This window comes from Saccopteryx bilineata, chromosome 5 (genome assembly GCF_036850765.1).
Source record: "Saccopteryx bilineata isolate mSacBil1 chromosome 5, mSacBil1_pri_phased_curated, whole genome shotgun sequence".
Classification (NCBI taxonomy): domain Eukaryota; kingdom Metazoa; phylum Chordata; class Mammalia; order Chiroptera; family Emballonuridae; genus Saccopteryx; species Saccopteryx bilineata.
In genome coordinates, this window is record NC_089494.1 from 27,223,758 (window position 1) to 27,239,767 (window position 16,010).

The 16,010-nt window shown below is 39.6% G+C and overlaps 1 pseudogene; it reads left to right on the top strand.

Moving 5' to 3' along the window:
• The first annotated feature begins 11,105 nt into the window (after positions 1-11,105).
• Positions 11,106-11,442, top strand: LOC136306438 (COX assembly mitochondrial protein homolog pseudogene; annotated as a pseudogene).
• Positions 11,443-16,010: the final 4,568 nt, after the last annotated feature.

Below are 16,010 nucleotides of genomic sequence, written 5' to 3' on the forward strand. Positions count from 1 at the left end.
TTTTGTAACAGCGTCAGGATCAGAATTATCGACCCAGAAAATGACTGCTGCTTAGCATAACACTGAAGGCAGGAGGATCCAGGGACAGAGAAAATGAGAGTTCTAGACTTTGGAATTCTCTAAATTGCAAGAACTATTCCTTATGTGGAATTTTTAATAAAATATTTACAAGGTAATTCTAGCAATTAGAATTAGCTATGCTGTATTCTTGCTGATGAATACAGTCTTTCTAAGATGTTCCTGACAAGTGACTTCCCATCCTCCACTTGAATATTTCTATAGTAAAAATTTTCCCCATGTTAAAGGTCTTGCCTTTTCCTGTTAAGAAGGAGAACAGATTAGAAACTTACGTAAAACTATTAAGGAAGACAGTATTTCCATAAATACTGATTAAAAATGTGTACTTTTATCACCTATTAGAGGTTTTATGTCATAGTCCCTTATTGTTATTAGGGAGAATGTAGTATCCAAATCACTACTTCCTCTGGAACAAGAAACTGAACAACTGAATTTGGATGGAATCCCAGACTCTGAAAGAGGTGAAATTTGCAAACACTTTATCATTGCCTGAAACTTTTAATTTTGATATTAAAATCTGCAGAAAAATTATAAGAATAGTGTGAAGAAACCCTTCCATTTTTAACTTGCACAATTTTTAACTTTTCTGTTTTCCTCTCTTCGCATACACCTTTTTTTTTTTTTTTTACCATTTCAGAGTAATTTGAAGATATTATCCGCTTTACCCCTAAGTAATGGATTTTTACCCCTAAATAATCCAGTGTGTATGTCCTAAGAAGAACAGGACATTCTCATATATAACCATAATATAATTATCAAAATGAGGAAGTTTATACTACAACACAATCCCTATTCAAATCACAGCAATTGCTCCAAACATCTTTACAGCTTCTCCAAGAGCCAGTCCAGAACCATACGTTGCATTTAGTTGTCATATCTCTTAAGACTCCTTTTGCCTGAAACAATTCCTAAGCCTTTCTTTGTCTTTCTAGACCTTGACATATTTGAAGACTGCAGGTTAGCTATTTTGTAGAAAGTCCGTCAACTTGGGTTTGTCTGGTATGTCCTCAGTGTATAACAGTGGGGAGAGGAAAGGACACAGACCGATGATCTGTCTCAATACTGGAACTCGGCTTTGCTCATTTGATTAAGGTGGTAGCTGCTTTGCTTCCCCACTGTGACTTTTTCCACGTTGTAAACATAAGTAACATAAAGGAGATGCTGTATAAGAATGCTGTTTGTTCTCAAAATTTACCCATAGTTTTAGCATCCAGCGGTGATTTTCTAACTCAGTCATGCCTTCTGTAGTTCAACTTTCCCATCTCTGCATTTATTCATTCACAATAGTATATGGATTCAAGGATTCTTGCTTTATTCGATAGGTGATACTAACATGTATTTTGATGCTCAAATTGCCTCAAATTTAGCCAGTGAGAAACCATCAAGCTGGGTCCTGTCAGCATTATAACATGAGTATTTTGCAAGCAGTTAATTAGGTAAAGAAAGATACTATCTTGTATATTAGGCCACCCAGTATCAAGACTTACTTTTCTTAAGTGGAATTTCCTCTGAGAAGGGCCTTTACACACACTGTTTCTTTTATACCGATAGAATGAACTCCTTGCCTTCCTTCCCCATCCCCACGAGACCTCCCCAGTGGCCCAGCAGAAAGTGCATGACAGACTGCAGAAATTTAATGCTGGCATTCAAGGACGGTCTGAGTTAGAGGCCAATGTAGGTACTCAAGTGCTAAGATTACTGGTTATTGATCCTTTGGAGAGATGACTATATCTACTTTTAGTTTTTTATGCTTTACTCTATCCATTTTGTTTTACAATAAAAAGGTTAAAAAATATATTAGGACATCTGTTTTTAATTCCTTGGGCTAACTGCAGAGATCCACATCCTCTTGGGTCCAGTTCAAGGACTTTCGCTCCAGTGTTGGCTGACCCTCCCGCCAAAGCCTCTTGGTTTGCCTTTGATGGAGTGACCCCACTCCAATCCCATTGTCTTTAACCTTCTCCAATATAAGCGAGACAGTGTCTCTCTAAAAGGCCCCTGTAATCTTACTTGGATTGTACACCAAGAATTATGTGCAAGTAGAGATGCTTGAGCCTCTGTAGTTGGCTTTTGGGGCCTTCCTTCTCTCTCTTGATGAATCCATGACACTTTATTCTTATATAAATTTGGGTTTAACGCTTTTATTTGATTTCTGTGTGGAATTATCCTCTTCCTAGTTAGCCTTGTTTTGTTTTGCCTTGAGCATTATTTATATGTTCAGAGACTAAGCTTCAAGATATTTTCTAACTGAATCATATTTTCCTGTTTTTCAAATCACACAGTTTTTCTACTTCAGGAGCTATACAGGTCTTTCCTACAAGGTTTTGATACTGAAAAATTTCCAAGTAAAATGTTTAAACCAAATGATAGCCATGGAAAACTTTGACACTGGATTTTTATTCTAATATTCTAGAGCTACTCTCACCTACTTAAAGTTTCCTGTATTTTCTTATTACAGTTTCTCCATTTACTGAAATTACTCAATGAGGTGGGTTTTTTTTAAACCACATTTTTATTTTTATTGTTTGAGATAGCCTGTGTGTTGGTAACTTGTCTTTTCCTGCAAATTAATTACCACACCTTGTACTATTCCATGAAGACCTACAACTTGCATCTTAGTCAAAGTTTTTAATCTGTTTTTTTCCTCCTGACTGAGCGGTGGCGCAGTGGATAGAGCGTCAGACTGGGATGCGGAGGACCCAGGTTCAAGACCCTGAGGTCACCAGCTTGAGCATGGGCTCATCTAGTTTGAGCAAGGCTCACCAGCTTGAGCCCAAGATCGCTGGTTTGAGCAAGGGGTTACTCGGTCTGCTGTAGCCCCCCCACCCCCGCCTTTGGACAAGGCACAGAAGAGAAAGCAATCAACGAACAACTAAGATGCCCCAACAAAGACTTAATGCTTCTCATCTCTCTCCCTTACTGTCTGTCCCTCTCTCTGTCTCTGTCACAAAATAAAGAAATTAATTAATTAAAATGCTTTAAAAAAATCTGTTTTTTTCCATCTGGATCAAATTTTTATCTGAGGAGATTTTTTTTCCTTTTCTTATATCTTTGAACACACTTCATTCAATAAATACATTTGAGCATGTCCTTTAATCCTGATGCTCTCTTGGGATATCAGTGTTCTGTAAGACCCACTACCTGTAGATGTGGGTACTTCTCTTATAAGTCAGCTACACCAGGTACTCAAATTGTACCAGTGCTAAGAGCTAGACAGCTTGGGGTTTTTTGTTTGTTTGGTTGGTTGGTTGGTTAGTTTTTTATTTTATTTATTTATTTATTGTATTTTTCTGAAGCTGGAAACGGGGAGAGACAGTCAGACAGACTCCCGCATGGGCCCGACCGGGATCCACCCGGCACGCCCACCAGGGGGCGATGCTCTGCCCCTCCAGGGCGTCGCTCTGCCGCGACCAGAGACACTCTAGCGCCTGGGGCAGAGGCCAAGGAGCCATCCCCAGCGCCCGGGCCATCTTTGCTCCAATGGAGCCTTGGCTGCGGGAGGGGAAGAGAGAGATAGAGAGGAAGGAGAGGGGGAGGAATGAGAAGCAGATGGGCGCCTCTCCTGTGTGCCCTGGCCGGGAATCGAACCTGGGACTTCTGCACGCCAGGCCGACGCTCTACCACTGAGCCAACCGGCCAGGGCCCACAGCTTGGGTTTTGAGTCATGAGGCTTGTTACAATGTTCTATAAGATTCTTTACTATTATAATGGAAATGCCTTTCAGAATTTCTTTGGAGTTAGCCTGGCCTCATTTTCCACGAACATATTCTTCAAATGTCCTACAGTTATGGCCACATAAACACCTTAATCTGTACAGTGAGCGTTTTAGTCCTTGCCTGTTTGCACAGAGTCACTGACTCACCTGGTTCAGTGATACGTGTTTCATTTCCTCAGACAATTACTGGAAAAGTATCGGGTCTGATGTGACAGCTTTATAAACTTCCAGCTGAATACAGGAGGAAATTTAAAATACATCAAAGGATGGAATTTTCCTACTCACACATTTATTCTTAGTCCAATTCTCCATTTTGGGAAGTAGTTTGAACTCACGTCTTTCTTTTTCTCCAACAATGGACTCACCAGTGATTGTGTATTCAAATTTTATCATTTGCATTATACATGTAACCCATTTGGAGTCTGAACAGGATTTGGAATGTTTCCAAAGCTTCCCATAGGAAACAAAGATATGCATGCGATACTTTCTCAGAGTCAAGAAGACATTATTAGCCTTTTCACTTGAAATAGTTTGCAAGTGGTTATTTTAATTATATAAAGTGTCAATAACCTTTGAGGTATAGAAGGCCAATATTTTGCCTGTCAATAGTATAGTAGGAATCAAGTCAATGGGTTTATCGTTTATGTAGCTAACACCATGTGTGTTTTCTTTTATATAAACTTCATTGGGTTCACAGCTACAGATTAAAGCTACAGAACCACTGCTATAATCACGAGGTACTCTGATCTTGTAATAGATGTTATCGTAGCCCACTAAGGACAATTTGTCAAAAGCCAGTGATGAGAAAAAAATCTTGAAAGCAGCAGAGAAAAGCTACTTATTGAGTATAAAAGAGCCTTAATAAAATTAACTGCAGATTTCTCATCAGAAACCATGGAGTCTGTCCATGAAGCAGTCAGATGATATATTCAAAGTTCCGGGGGGAAAACAGCCCAGAAACGCGTGAGAATAGTTGGATCTATATGTAAGAATGGTCAGTGATTGGAATGATTTTTGAGGAGAGTTAAGTCACATTTAATCTCCTCTTCTTACTACCAGGATCTGTTCAACCTAAAAACATGTCAATGGATGTGTCCCAAGGAAATATCCAGCACTTTATTGGTATCACCCAAACATTTTTTCCTAATCTACTGTATAAAAATTTTAAATTTCTAACAACCTCTAAAAAGCCTTACTAATGTAGATATTATATAGATATTTATATCTATCATACTTATTTTATGTCTATGGTAACTTTTAGGAAGAAATACAAGTAAGTATGATATAGCCTGGAGCTCTTTTGTTTAATTTCTTTTTCAATTTGGATTTTAGGGTTAACACACAATATTCAGTAAACCTTCTATATCAGTAGACGCTTTGGAATGAGTATTTAGATTCCACATTATCCACTCATCAGTCAGAGATGTCACTGGTAATCTTCTAAATAAAAAGAAGAAAAATTATTTTCAAGATTAGTCTTTTTGAGTCTGCATGAATAAAACACTTAAGGGACCACCATCAAAGATGAGTTCTGTTATAGACAATGAATTTGAAATAGGCAGAACACCTAACTGGAGAATTACAAGCAGCATTTGAAGATAAAGGATCAAAATCAGGCCAGAGATGTAAACAGTACTTGAAGTGCTGGAAATAGATAAGCTCTAAGAAAGAATAGCGAAATGAGAGGAGTCAGTAGTCAACAGTTGGCCACATTTAGGAAGCAACAGGAAGAACAGTCAAGGGCAAAGAAGAAACGATCTAAAAGATGGGAGATTAGTGTCAAAGGAAGTCAGGGCAAAAGTTAATTCACATGGAAGTAGACGTTCAAGTAGCTGTTAGAGAAAGAAATCAAAGCAAATGAAAAACTATCATTGCAATTCTTGACAATCACCTTCTAAAAGGCATCCCAATATTTTTAAATAAATGCTTGGCTCTGGTATGCAGCTAATCACATTTCCATGTTCTAAACCAGTGGTAGTCAATCTGGTCCCTACTGCCCACTAGTGGGCGTTCCAGCTTTCATGGTGGGCGGTTGTGGAGCAACCAAAGTATAAATAAAAAGATAGATTTAACTATAGTAAGTTGTTTTATAAAGATTTATTCTGCCAAACTTAGCGAAGATCTGACATAAAGTACTTGGTAAGTAATTATTATTATATGGTTTAACTTGCTGCAACTCTGCTTTATAAATTTTATAAAGTAAAGTTACTTCCCTATTTTATAAATCACCATTACTGTGGAACTGGTGAGTGGTTAGAAAATTTTACTATTAACAGAGATACAAAAGTGGGTGGTAGGTATAAAAAGGTTGACTACCCCTGCTCTAAACTGATCCCCTTTGCCATCTATGACTGGGTATCATCTTGAACGAAGGCAATAAAATCATTATGAGTAAGGAAACAAGGAGTATCACATAAACAACTGAATAAAATTCTAGTAGAAATTCAACTGTTGAAACTCCAAACCTATGCATTCATCCAACAAATATTTTTGGAGGGTCCACTGTGCCAGGCATTGCCCTAGGCAGTGGGCACACTGTGGTGAGTTACATGTGACTCCTGCCCTCTTGAAGCTTAATATTACACCACCTACATATTACCCATAGAGGGGGACTGGCCAGATTACATATAACTCTAGACTCGTATATAGGGCCCAAATATATAAATTATATAGGCTACTTTCATAAAACAAATATAAATCTATGTTTTATTTCAATAATTATGTCAATTTCTCATAGAAGGTTCATCTTTGTTTATTCAAATCTCAGGTGAATGGGCACTTTTGAAGCTTTGATCTCAAAAACAGGATGGGGCAAAAGTAAGCTTACAGTTACGAGTATGCAAAGTACAGAGTTCATTCTTGTGTTATTATTTATGAATTATTGTACTATTTTCCATGTGAACAACTGGAAACCTACTTTTGCTCCATTCTGTATGTCTTAAACAGAGCTTTCTCATTCTGATCTGTGTTGATCTTATAGAAAAGAAATTAGTTAATAACATTCTTTGGGGATAACATGGATTAGAAAAGAAAGACAAAGAGAAGAATGAATCTCCAGAGTCCTGAGATGGTAAGGGGGTGACAAAGTCTAGACATGTTGAAGTGGTTGAGATACCTACATGGAATTATCCCATGTAAACTAGAATTATGGAAAAGCAGAGTACAAGCTGAGTCCTATGCAAAATTAACGACCTTAGCACTTACGCTGCCGTCTGTAGCATTTGAAAGTAAATTTTTCTCAACACCTGGTCTTCTGTATATAAGATTAAACTTCTACCAGATTCAAGCTGCAAGCTTGCAAATGGACCATGTTTCAAAAGTTTGACTAGTTCAGTTGCTTGGCTCTAGAACACACTTTCTTGGAGAAGCACTATAGTATGTGTTCAATTTCTAAGCTGGGTAAAGGTTGAGGGAATTCACATTTGTGCCTGTGGTCCTTTAAGTGCATTTTCATTAAATTCCCACTACAATCTATCGCTGCATTTTTAACAGGGGGAAACTGAGGTCAAGAGAATAGAAATGACTTGCCCAGCGTCAGCAAGTAAGTAGCAGACTAGAAGACAAACTATCATTTTTCTCAGTCATCAAGACAAAGCACGAATCCAGCGAGGGCCACCTACTTGAGACTCATCAGGGCTGGGCAGATTTCCCAGTTGGAGAATTCAACTGGAAACCCCCAGGTGGAGCAGATGACAATTCCTGGGCTCTGCCTACTGACTCAGATTCTGAAGGCAGCCATCCAGGAATCTCCAGGTAATTTTTAAAAAATATTTTTATTTTTGATTTCAGAGAGAGGGGGAAAAAAGAGAAAGGGAGAGAAACAGAAACATTGACGTGTTTCTGCTTATGCCCTGACCGGGGACTGAACCCGCAAGCTTGGTGTATCAGGACGATGCTCTAACCAACTGAGCTATCTGGCCTGGCCAGGGCCATAATTTTCATGAATGCTAATGTTTGAGAACCATGGAAGGGTTACGAAAAAGCCACCTGATGTAGTAAATGTACACACAGTTTAGACTGGTTAATAACCACCGTACAAAGAAAAAGATGATGGTGATTAATTACAAGTAATCCCTCATTGGTGCAATTTAAGGTATATTCTTTATCTTATACCCCCTGCAGGCACTGGTAATTTTTTTTGCAGAAAACATTCTCTGAGGTCCACTAATTACATCTGTGGGTTTTTTTTTTCAACTTCTTTCTTTCCAATTCTGAATCCATAGACTCTCAAATAGCTAAATTGAGCTTGTAGTCATTGTCATTCCTTTAAGCACTCCTATAATGTGGTCAGGAGAGTGGCAGGGTCAGCTCAAGTGCTGGCCCTTGGTAAAGCATGGTCATCTGTAAGGCAGAAATTCTTAATTCTCTAGCTGCTGAGATATTTGTCCTAATTTTCAGGTAACTCCATAATATGTTTCCCAGATTCTAGTGGATAAAATGCATATTTGCATTCAAAGCCAATTTGGATGTGAAGGCCTTAATGATAAAGGCCATAGATCAGGAAATCTGCCATCATAATACTGTCACAGCTGCAACAAGAAGACGTAGTGAGCCCAAGTTATGTTTTAATGTTGTTTTGTGATAACTCAGAGTTCAAATTGATGGTGCAGAAACTGTCCCATAGTGTGTGTGTGTATACCTGGAACTCTGCTTTTCCCCTCAACATCTCACCCCCACCCCCACTGATCCCACACATCCATTTTCTCTCTCGTTTCTTTCTGCTTAGGGATTAAGTATTACAGACCAGGTTGACTGGGCTGAGTCGGTCACACTGAATCCAGATACCAAGGCAACCTCCAAAAAAACCCCATAGAGATCAGGATCAAGGACCAGAACCTAAGGGTTAATGATTTGGCATTATCCAAAGTCTGAATTCGAAGTATTTTTCCAGCACTGCTCGAGGCCCCTGTTAGAGTAGTACATCCTTGCTCCACCGAGGAGCTGCAGTCAGCATCTCCCCTGTCTCTGACCAGGCACTAGTCCTTGGGGAATTCAGATTCCCTGGGGGTGGCCTCCAGACCCCAGGCTCCCCCTCATCAGTTCTTCTTTCCCTTCTGCCTAGTCTTCCTTCTAAAAGTGGTCTGTGGCTCAACCCATAGGGATGCCGACAATAACTATGTGGTCCAGAGGTAAGAGTAGAGTGGTAAAGAATAATTTAAAAATATAATAAACAGTGTAATGAAAAGAAGTCCTTAAAGATAATTTGATTTAGTACACTGTGCTAAATCTGAAAAGAAAGAAGGTATTTTTTTTTTTACAAAGCTATGTATTATACTATAAACTTCCGAAATAGCTCAGGTGCTATTCAAACAAAGGACATTTTCCATAAAAGTACATATTTTGAGCCTGACCTGTGGTGGCACAGTGAATAAAGCATCGACCTGGAACGCTGAGATTGCCTGTTCAAAACCCTGGGCTTGCCCAGTCAAGGCACATATAGGAGTTGATGCTTCCTGCTCCTCCTCCTTCTCTCTCCTCTTTAAAATGAATAAGTAAAGTATTTAAAAATAAATAAATAAATAAATAAATAAAGTATGTATTTTGATTGCAAAGAACAGAGTAGTGCCCACAAATACTTTTAGCTCTGAAGGCTTTATCCACAATAAAGAGAAAAGTTACTCCCTCTGAGACCGAAGGGAAGGGAATAACTTAATAGAACCATCATTTATATTTAGAATGTACATTTACCCCACAGGCCAACCAGAGAGCAGAGGTCATCCAAGGATGTGCTCAATATAGAAGTCACTCTGTTGCCAAGTTCTAGTTCTCGCTCTCAGTCTCCTGGGATAAGAAGGGATGAGTCAGTTAGTGTCATTTTAGAATTGACCCAAAGGTAAATGGGCTATTCCATATTTTGTCTGTCCTTTTATTATAGTTTAGATTGCAGAATAATAACTTGTAGCTAACAGTTGTTAACCTCATATAAACAATGCCCTAGATTCTTTACTTGTTGACTTGCTTCCTGCTTGTTATAACCTTGTGGTGCCAGTACTATTTTTTTTTTTCATTTCATACATGAAGTGGAACACAGAGGTACCCAGAGCACACTGATGGGGCTCTGGTCTACTGTTGTTGCCTAATGAATTGCTTCAAAACTAAGGGCTTCTAATAACAATTCATCGTTACCTCTCATGGTTCTAGACGTTGGGCTCAGCCAGGCAGTTCCACTTAGTGATTCTCACTTGGGGCTGCAGTCAGGTAATGGCCATAGCTGGAGTCATCCTGAATGTTTCCTCACTTATATCCCTGCTGGCTGGGACTGCAGATGGCACTGTCACTCAGAACCCCACACATGACCTCTCCGTGTGGCCTGGACTTTTTCATTGCGTCACAGTGGAACTCCAAATGCAAGCCTCCGAAGAACAGGTAAAAGTTGTATTGCCTTTTAAAAAACAAAACAAACTTTATCTTGAGTGAACTATAGACTAACAGGAAGTTATTACTGTGGTAATAGAGCACTCTGAACCCTTCACTGAGCTTCCCCTGACGGTGAGAGCAATATAACTGTGGACCAATATCATAACCAGAAATTGACATTTGCACAATACTGTTAACCAGACTATGGACTTATTCTGTTTAACTGGTTTTTACATGCACTCATTGCCTGACCTGTGGTGGCGCAGTGGATAAAGCGTCGACCTGGAAATGCTGAGGTCGCTGGTTCGAAACCCTGGGCTTGCCTGGTCAGGCACATACCGGAGTTGATGCTTCCAGCTCCTTCCCTCTGTCTCTCTCTCCCTCTCTCTCTCCTCTCTAAAATGAATAAATAAAATAAAAATTAAAAAAATAAATACATGGACTCATTTATGTGTGTGTCTCTGTGTGTGTGTTTATTCTGTGCAATTTGATTCCATGTTAAGATGCATATACTCACCACCACAATCATCATACATAACTGTCCCACAAAGGGACATCCTGCGCTATCCCTTTATCGTCACACCCACCCTCCTGCCCCATACCTGTCCCCTGACAACCACTCACCTGTTCTCCATCTCTATAGTGTTAGCATTTCAAGAATGTTATTATATAAATGGAATCATATGATTTGTAACCTTTACAGATTGGCTTTTTTCATTACGCAAAATGCCCTTTAGATACTTCCGGCTATGCAGATATTAATAATTTGTTCCTTTTATTGCTGAGTAATGGTCCATGTATGCTTTTTAAGACCTAGTCTTGGAAGTCACAGTTTCATTTCTATGATAATGATAAAACAATCTAGATGCAAGGTAAGAAACAGCCGCCTTGCCCCCTCGGAGAGAGCAGCGTCAGTAATCCCTTCTAAGAAGAGCATGAGGTCTCTGTCGCCGAAATGGCGCTTGACCCAGCAGAACAGCAAGCATCTCAGACATGTTGAAAAAGATGTCTCGATCCCTAAAATAATGAGAGGAAAGGCCCGAGAGAAATGTTCAGAACAAGCTCAAGATTTTATCAAATGTTGCAAGGAGTCTGGAATCCTTAGGGCAGTAAAATGTCAGAAAGGAAACTGCATTGAAAGAGCGTCTAAGGCTTACTGTGATAATCGGGCCTTTCGTGAAAAACGCCAGGGGGACTCCCTGGAAGAGAGGGCAGAAGTCAGAAAAACTGGAAGTCCTACCAAGAAAAGGTACAGAGGCTTCCAGAAAACATGTAGGCAAATAGTGAAATGATTCTCAGTAACTCTGCTTATAGACATCACAATTACCTAAAATAATGGACTAAGAAAGCGTGCTTGCTTTATCTTAAATTATAGATAATATTAATTTTACCTGAAATAAAGTTTTTTTTAACTAAAAAAAAAAAAGAAAGAAAAAGAAAACGCATGAGGGACAGGAGAATAGTTGTGGCCATCGGGGACAGATGGCGTGGCCAAGGTAAAAGTCACACCCAGGCAGTGTGGCTCTAGAGCCCGTATTTTTAGAGTGACATCTCATGTGTCTGACCAACACAATGGGAATAAAATTTTTAGAAACTTAATTGAGGAATAGGTCTACAAACATACTTTATATCCATATATGCAGCATTACTTTTTTTTAAAGAATTCGGAGACAAATAGAAAAGGCTTGACAAAATGAAAACCCTGCATGGTCTAGTAAGAAATACAACTAAAAAGACTGCTATTATGATTCTTTTTTCATTCTACAGAACTTTTTTTTTTTTTTTTTTTTTAGGAAGGGATAAAGAGAGCAAGAGAAAACATAAATTCATTGTTCCTCTTAGTTGGGCAGCCACTGATCGCTTCTCCTATGTACCCTGACCCTCCAGGATCGAACCTGTGACCCTAGTACTCTGTCAGGACAATCTATCCACTGTGCCAGCTGCCAGAGATCATTCTATAGAACTTCTGATTGCCTAGCTTTCTGTTTACTGAAAATACTCCACGAATATTTATTTCTTAGAAAGGTCTCCACAGGCGTTGGAATCACACTTTTAAATTATGAAGTCCCATCTTTGCAAGGTGGAATATCCAGGATAATTTACTTAGAGGGAACAAATCCTGGAACCACAGCATTGCTATCCTCTGCCCTTTGACACCTTTTGTGAATTAGCAAAAGATACCTGTTTCTCTGGACAAATACAGCCTGGCACCAGATGTCATCACTTGACATTTGTTGTTATCAGATAACAGAAAAGAGATACATCTTTCCTGGCACAGGAAATTCCTTGTAATTTCCTAAGTGATAAGAGTATCTTTTTTTCTATCCTTTGGTCTTCGACTCTGGATCCAGACAGAGATTGCCTGAATCCCTTGGGATCTCCTGAAAGATAGGAATGTCTTTTCTTCCAATGAAGTGACTGCTGTGGGCTCCTGACTGGGTCTGGTCAGCAGAAAGACCAAGCTGTGATTCGAAGCTTGAACTTTCAGCTGTACTCCCATTCTCCACAGAGGAGGTAAACAGAAATTGAGTTAATGATCCATCACACCTATATAATCAAGGCTCCATAAAAATCCCCAAAGTGTAGGGTTCAGGCAGCTTCTGGGTTGGAGAACATGTGGAGGTGCCAATGTGCTCAGAGAGCAGAAGTATGGAAACCGCACCCTTTCCGACACACAGTGCTCTGAGCATCCCTCCATCTGGCTGTCCTGGATTTTATGTATCCATAGTAAACTGTTGGCTCGAGTTTCCTGGGTTGAATTTCCAGTAAGTCCTTGGCAAACAGGACTTGGCCAAGGGAATAGGGGGTGAAAAGAGAGAGTAGACAAGCAGTGATCACATAACAGAGGACTCAGGGCCATGCTAGCTGTAAAGAAACTTTTGTGAGATCTAGGAAAAGGCCTTCCAACCCACCGAAGTGCCTTCAAAAATGCACTCGTGTTAGTTTTCTAGCGCTGCTGTAACAAATTTCCACAAACTTGGTGGCTCCAAGCACTGAAGTGTATCCTCTCAACAGTTGTGGAAGACAGGAGTCTGATCACCTTGTCAGCCGGATCAATTCCTTCTGGAGGGTCTGAGAGAAAATCCCCTCCATGCCTCCTTCTATCTTCTCGTGGCTTTCAGCAGTCCTTGGGTTTCCATGACTTATAGACACATCCCTCCAATCTCTGCCTCCATCTTTACACGAAAAGGTTCTTCACTATGATTCTCTTCTCCCATCTGTCTCTCTCTCTTCAAACAAACACATTTGTCCTTGGATTTGGGGCTCAACCAGATAATCCAGGATAATCTCATCTCAAGATTCTTGGCTTAATTCTATCTGCAAAGATCTTCTCCAAACAAGATCACATTCACAAGTTCCAGAAGTTAGCACTTGGACATATATTTTGGAGGACAACAATTTGACCCACTTGAGTCCTCTGGACAAATCAAGTGGGACCGAGAGCAAGGCACAGCCATACAAGCCTTGCAGCAGGCATGGTCCTGCCAAGGCACCTGAGTCTATTCTACAGCAAATCCAACCACTGGGGAAGGATAGGTTCTAAAGTGACCTAATCTGGTTGACCATTTTTGGAAAACTTACTCTAGCAGTAGAGAACAAATCAAAGACAAGGGTAAGAGTAGGCAGATAAGAGGTAGGTGGGCCACATCAGTAAGGTGACCAACTTTTTACAATGAAAAGGAGGACAAAAATAAATTGAAGAAAACAATATAGTAAATAAAAGAAACATTTTATTCATTGCAACAATAGTACACTATAATATGATAAATGCATAATAAAAACATTTGTAATATTTTATATTGTAATTATGCTTACATGCTTATTAATTTTTAATAATTGTAAGAAAAAAGTATTCATTTAGATAATATTTCCATTGAATGAATATTTTTTTGTCAATCTATCATCTTGTAACAATATATTGGAAATATCTGAACAAGAAAAATCCTTCATATTGAATTGTAAGTGAATTGTGCTTACCTGTCTATGATTGAATATTCACCGAAAAAGAAATAATCGTGAGTCTACAATGTCATATGTGCCGTGTCGTGTTTCAGAAAGAAGTACACTAAGTCATTTGTGCGATCAGTATATTACATGCTCTTTCAAGGTCTCCTGTGTGGAGCACATGCGTCTCATAATCACGTCTCACCGCACTGTACTGATCCTTGATGAATTGTCATGTCAAATACAAATACCTCACATCACATGCAATGGATCGACTCTGCATTGATCGAATACGGACATTTACAGATTAGTCTTCCAATATCAAAAAAGAGGACATGTAGGAGGACACTTTCTTTTTTTTTTTGACAGAGAGAGAGTCAGAGAGAGGGACAGATAGGGACAGACAGACAGGAAGGGAGAGAGATAAGGAGGACACTTTTCGATGGAAGATGGAACTTACAAAAGAAGGACTGTCCTCCCTAAAGGAGGACAATTGGTCACCTTAACATCAGGGACAGTGAAACCAGTGAGGAAGCTGTTACAATGACCAAGGGAAGAAAATCTAAGCTGTGGTATAATGGCAGAGAGGGTAAAAAGTAAAGCAATAGCTATGAAAAACAAGAAAAAGCTCACAGGATTTGGAATGGATAGGAGGGGTAGGACAGTGTTGGGAATCAAGGAAGATTCCAAACTTTCCTTGCTTGAGTAACTAAGTAAATTGTACTTCCACACACAGAACACAAAAGGAAAAATAATTTTAAAGGGTGAGGAATAGAGTTAAGAAATAAAATGTAGTCACTATAGTCAAGCTGCTAAATTACTAAAATCAAGTACCCCTAGCTGGTTGGCTCAGTGGTAGAGTGTGGGCCTGGTGTGTGGATGTCCCGGATTCAATTCCCAGTCAGGCCACACAGGAAATATGACCATCTGCTTCCCAAACCCTCCCCCTCTCCCTTCTCCCTCTCAATCTTTATCTCTTTTTGCAACTCCCACAGCCATGGTTCGGTTAGAGCAAGTTGACCCTGGGTGCTGACAATGACTCCATGGCCTAGCTTCAGGAGCTAAAATAGCTCAGTTGCCAAGCAACAGAGCAGTGGCCCAAAAGGGCAGAACATTGCCTTATAGGGGGCTTGCCAGGTGGATCCTGATTGGGGTGCGTGCAGGAATCTGTTTCTCTGCCTCCCTGCTTTTCACTTAAAAAATAAATAAAAGTAAATAAAATAAAATCAAGTAGGTTGGGGCATGAGGAAACAACTCTATTCTTGTTTTTTTTTTCTTAAGGTTTATTATTATTATTATGATTGATTGATTTTAGAGAGAGAGAGAAACATTGATCTGTTGTTCCACCCATCCATGCATTCATTGATTGAGTCTTACATGTGACCAGACGGGGGATGGAACCTGCATCCTCAATGTGTTGAGACAGCACTCTAATTAAGTAAGCCACATGGCCAGGGCTGTTTTTGTTTTAACCAGCTTCAGAAATTAATCTTCTGAATTTTCCAGTTCTGCAGCAATGCCTGGAAATACATCTGATCTCCAGCTAATCCTCTGTTAAACCCTCAAAGGACTAAGGAAAAAAATGTTCATATATACATACAACTTAATAGCCATTATCCAGACCAATAGACATCTGACTGATAAACATTCCACATCAATCCTAGGACTAGGAATGCAGGTCTGATTCTTCTCAAGAATGTACTTTTTACTATGAAAAATCTTAGCCTCTTTCTTCTTCAGAACACTGGGTATTACCTATTTGCCTTCCTAGTTTGCAAACAAACCCTAAGGTCCTTGAATAAATCTCTATCATTTATTTCTAGCAAAGCCTCTAGCCCAGCGGTTCTCAACCTGTGGGTTGCGACACTGGTGGGGTTGCGACCCACAGGTTGAGAACCGCTGCTCTAGCCTCTTT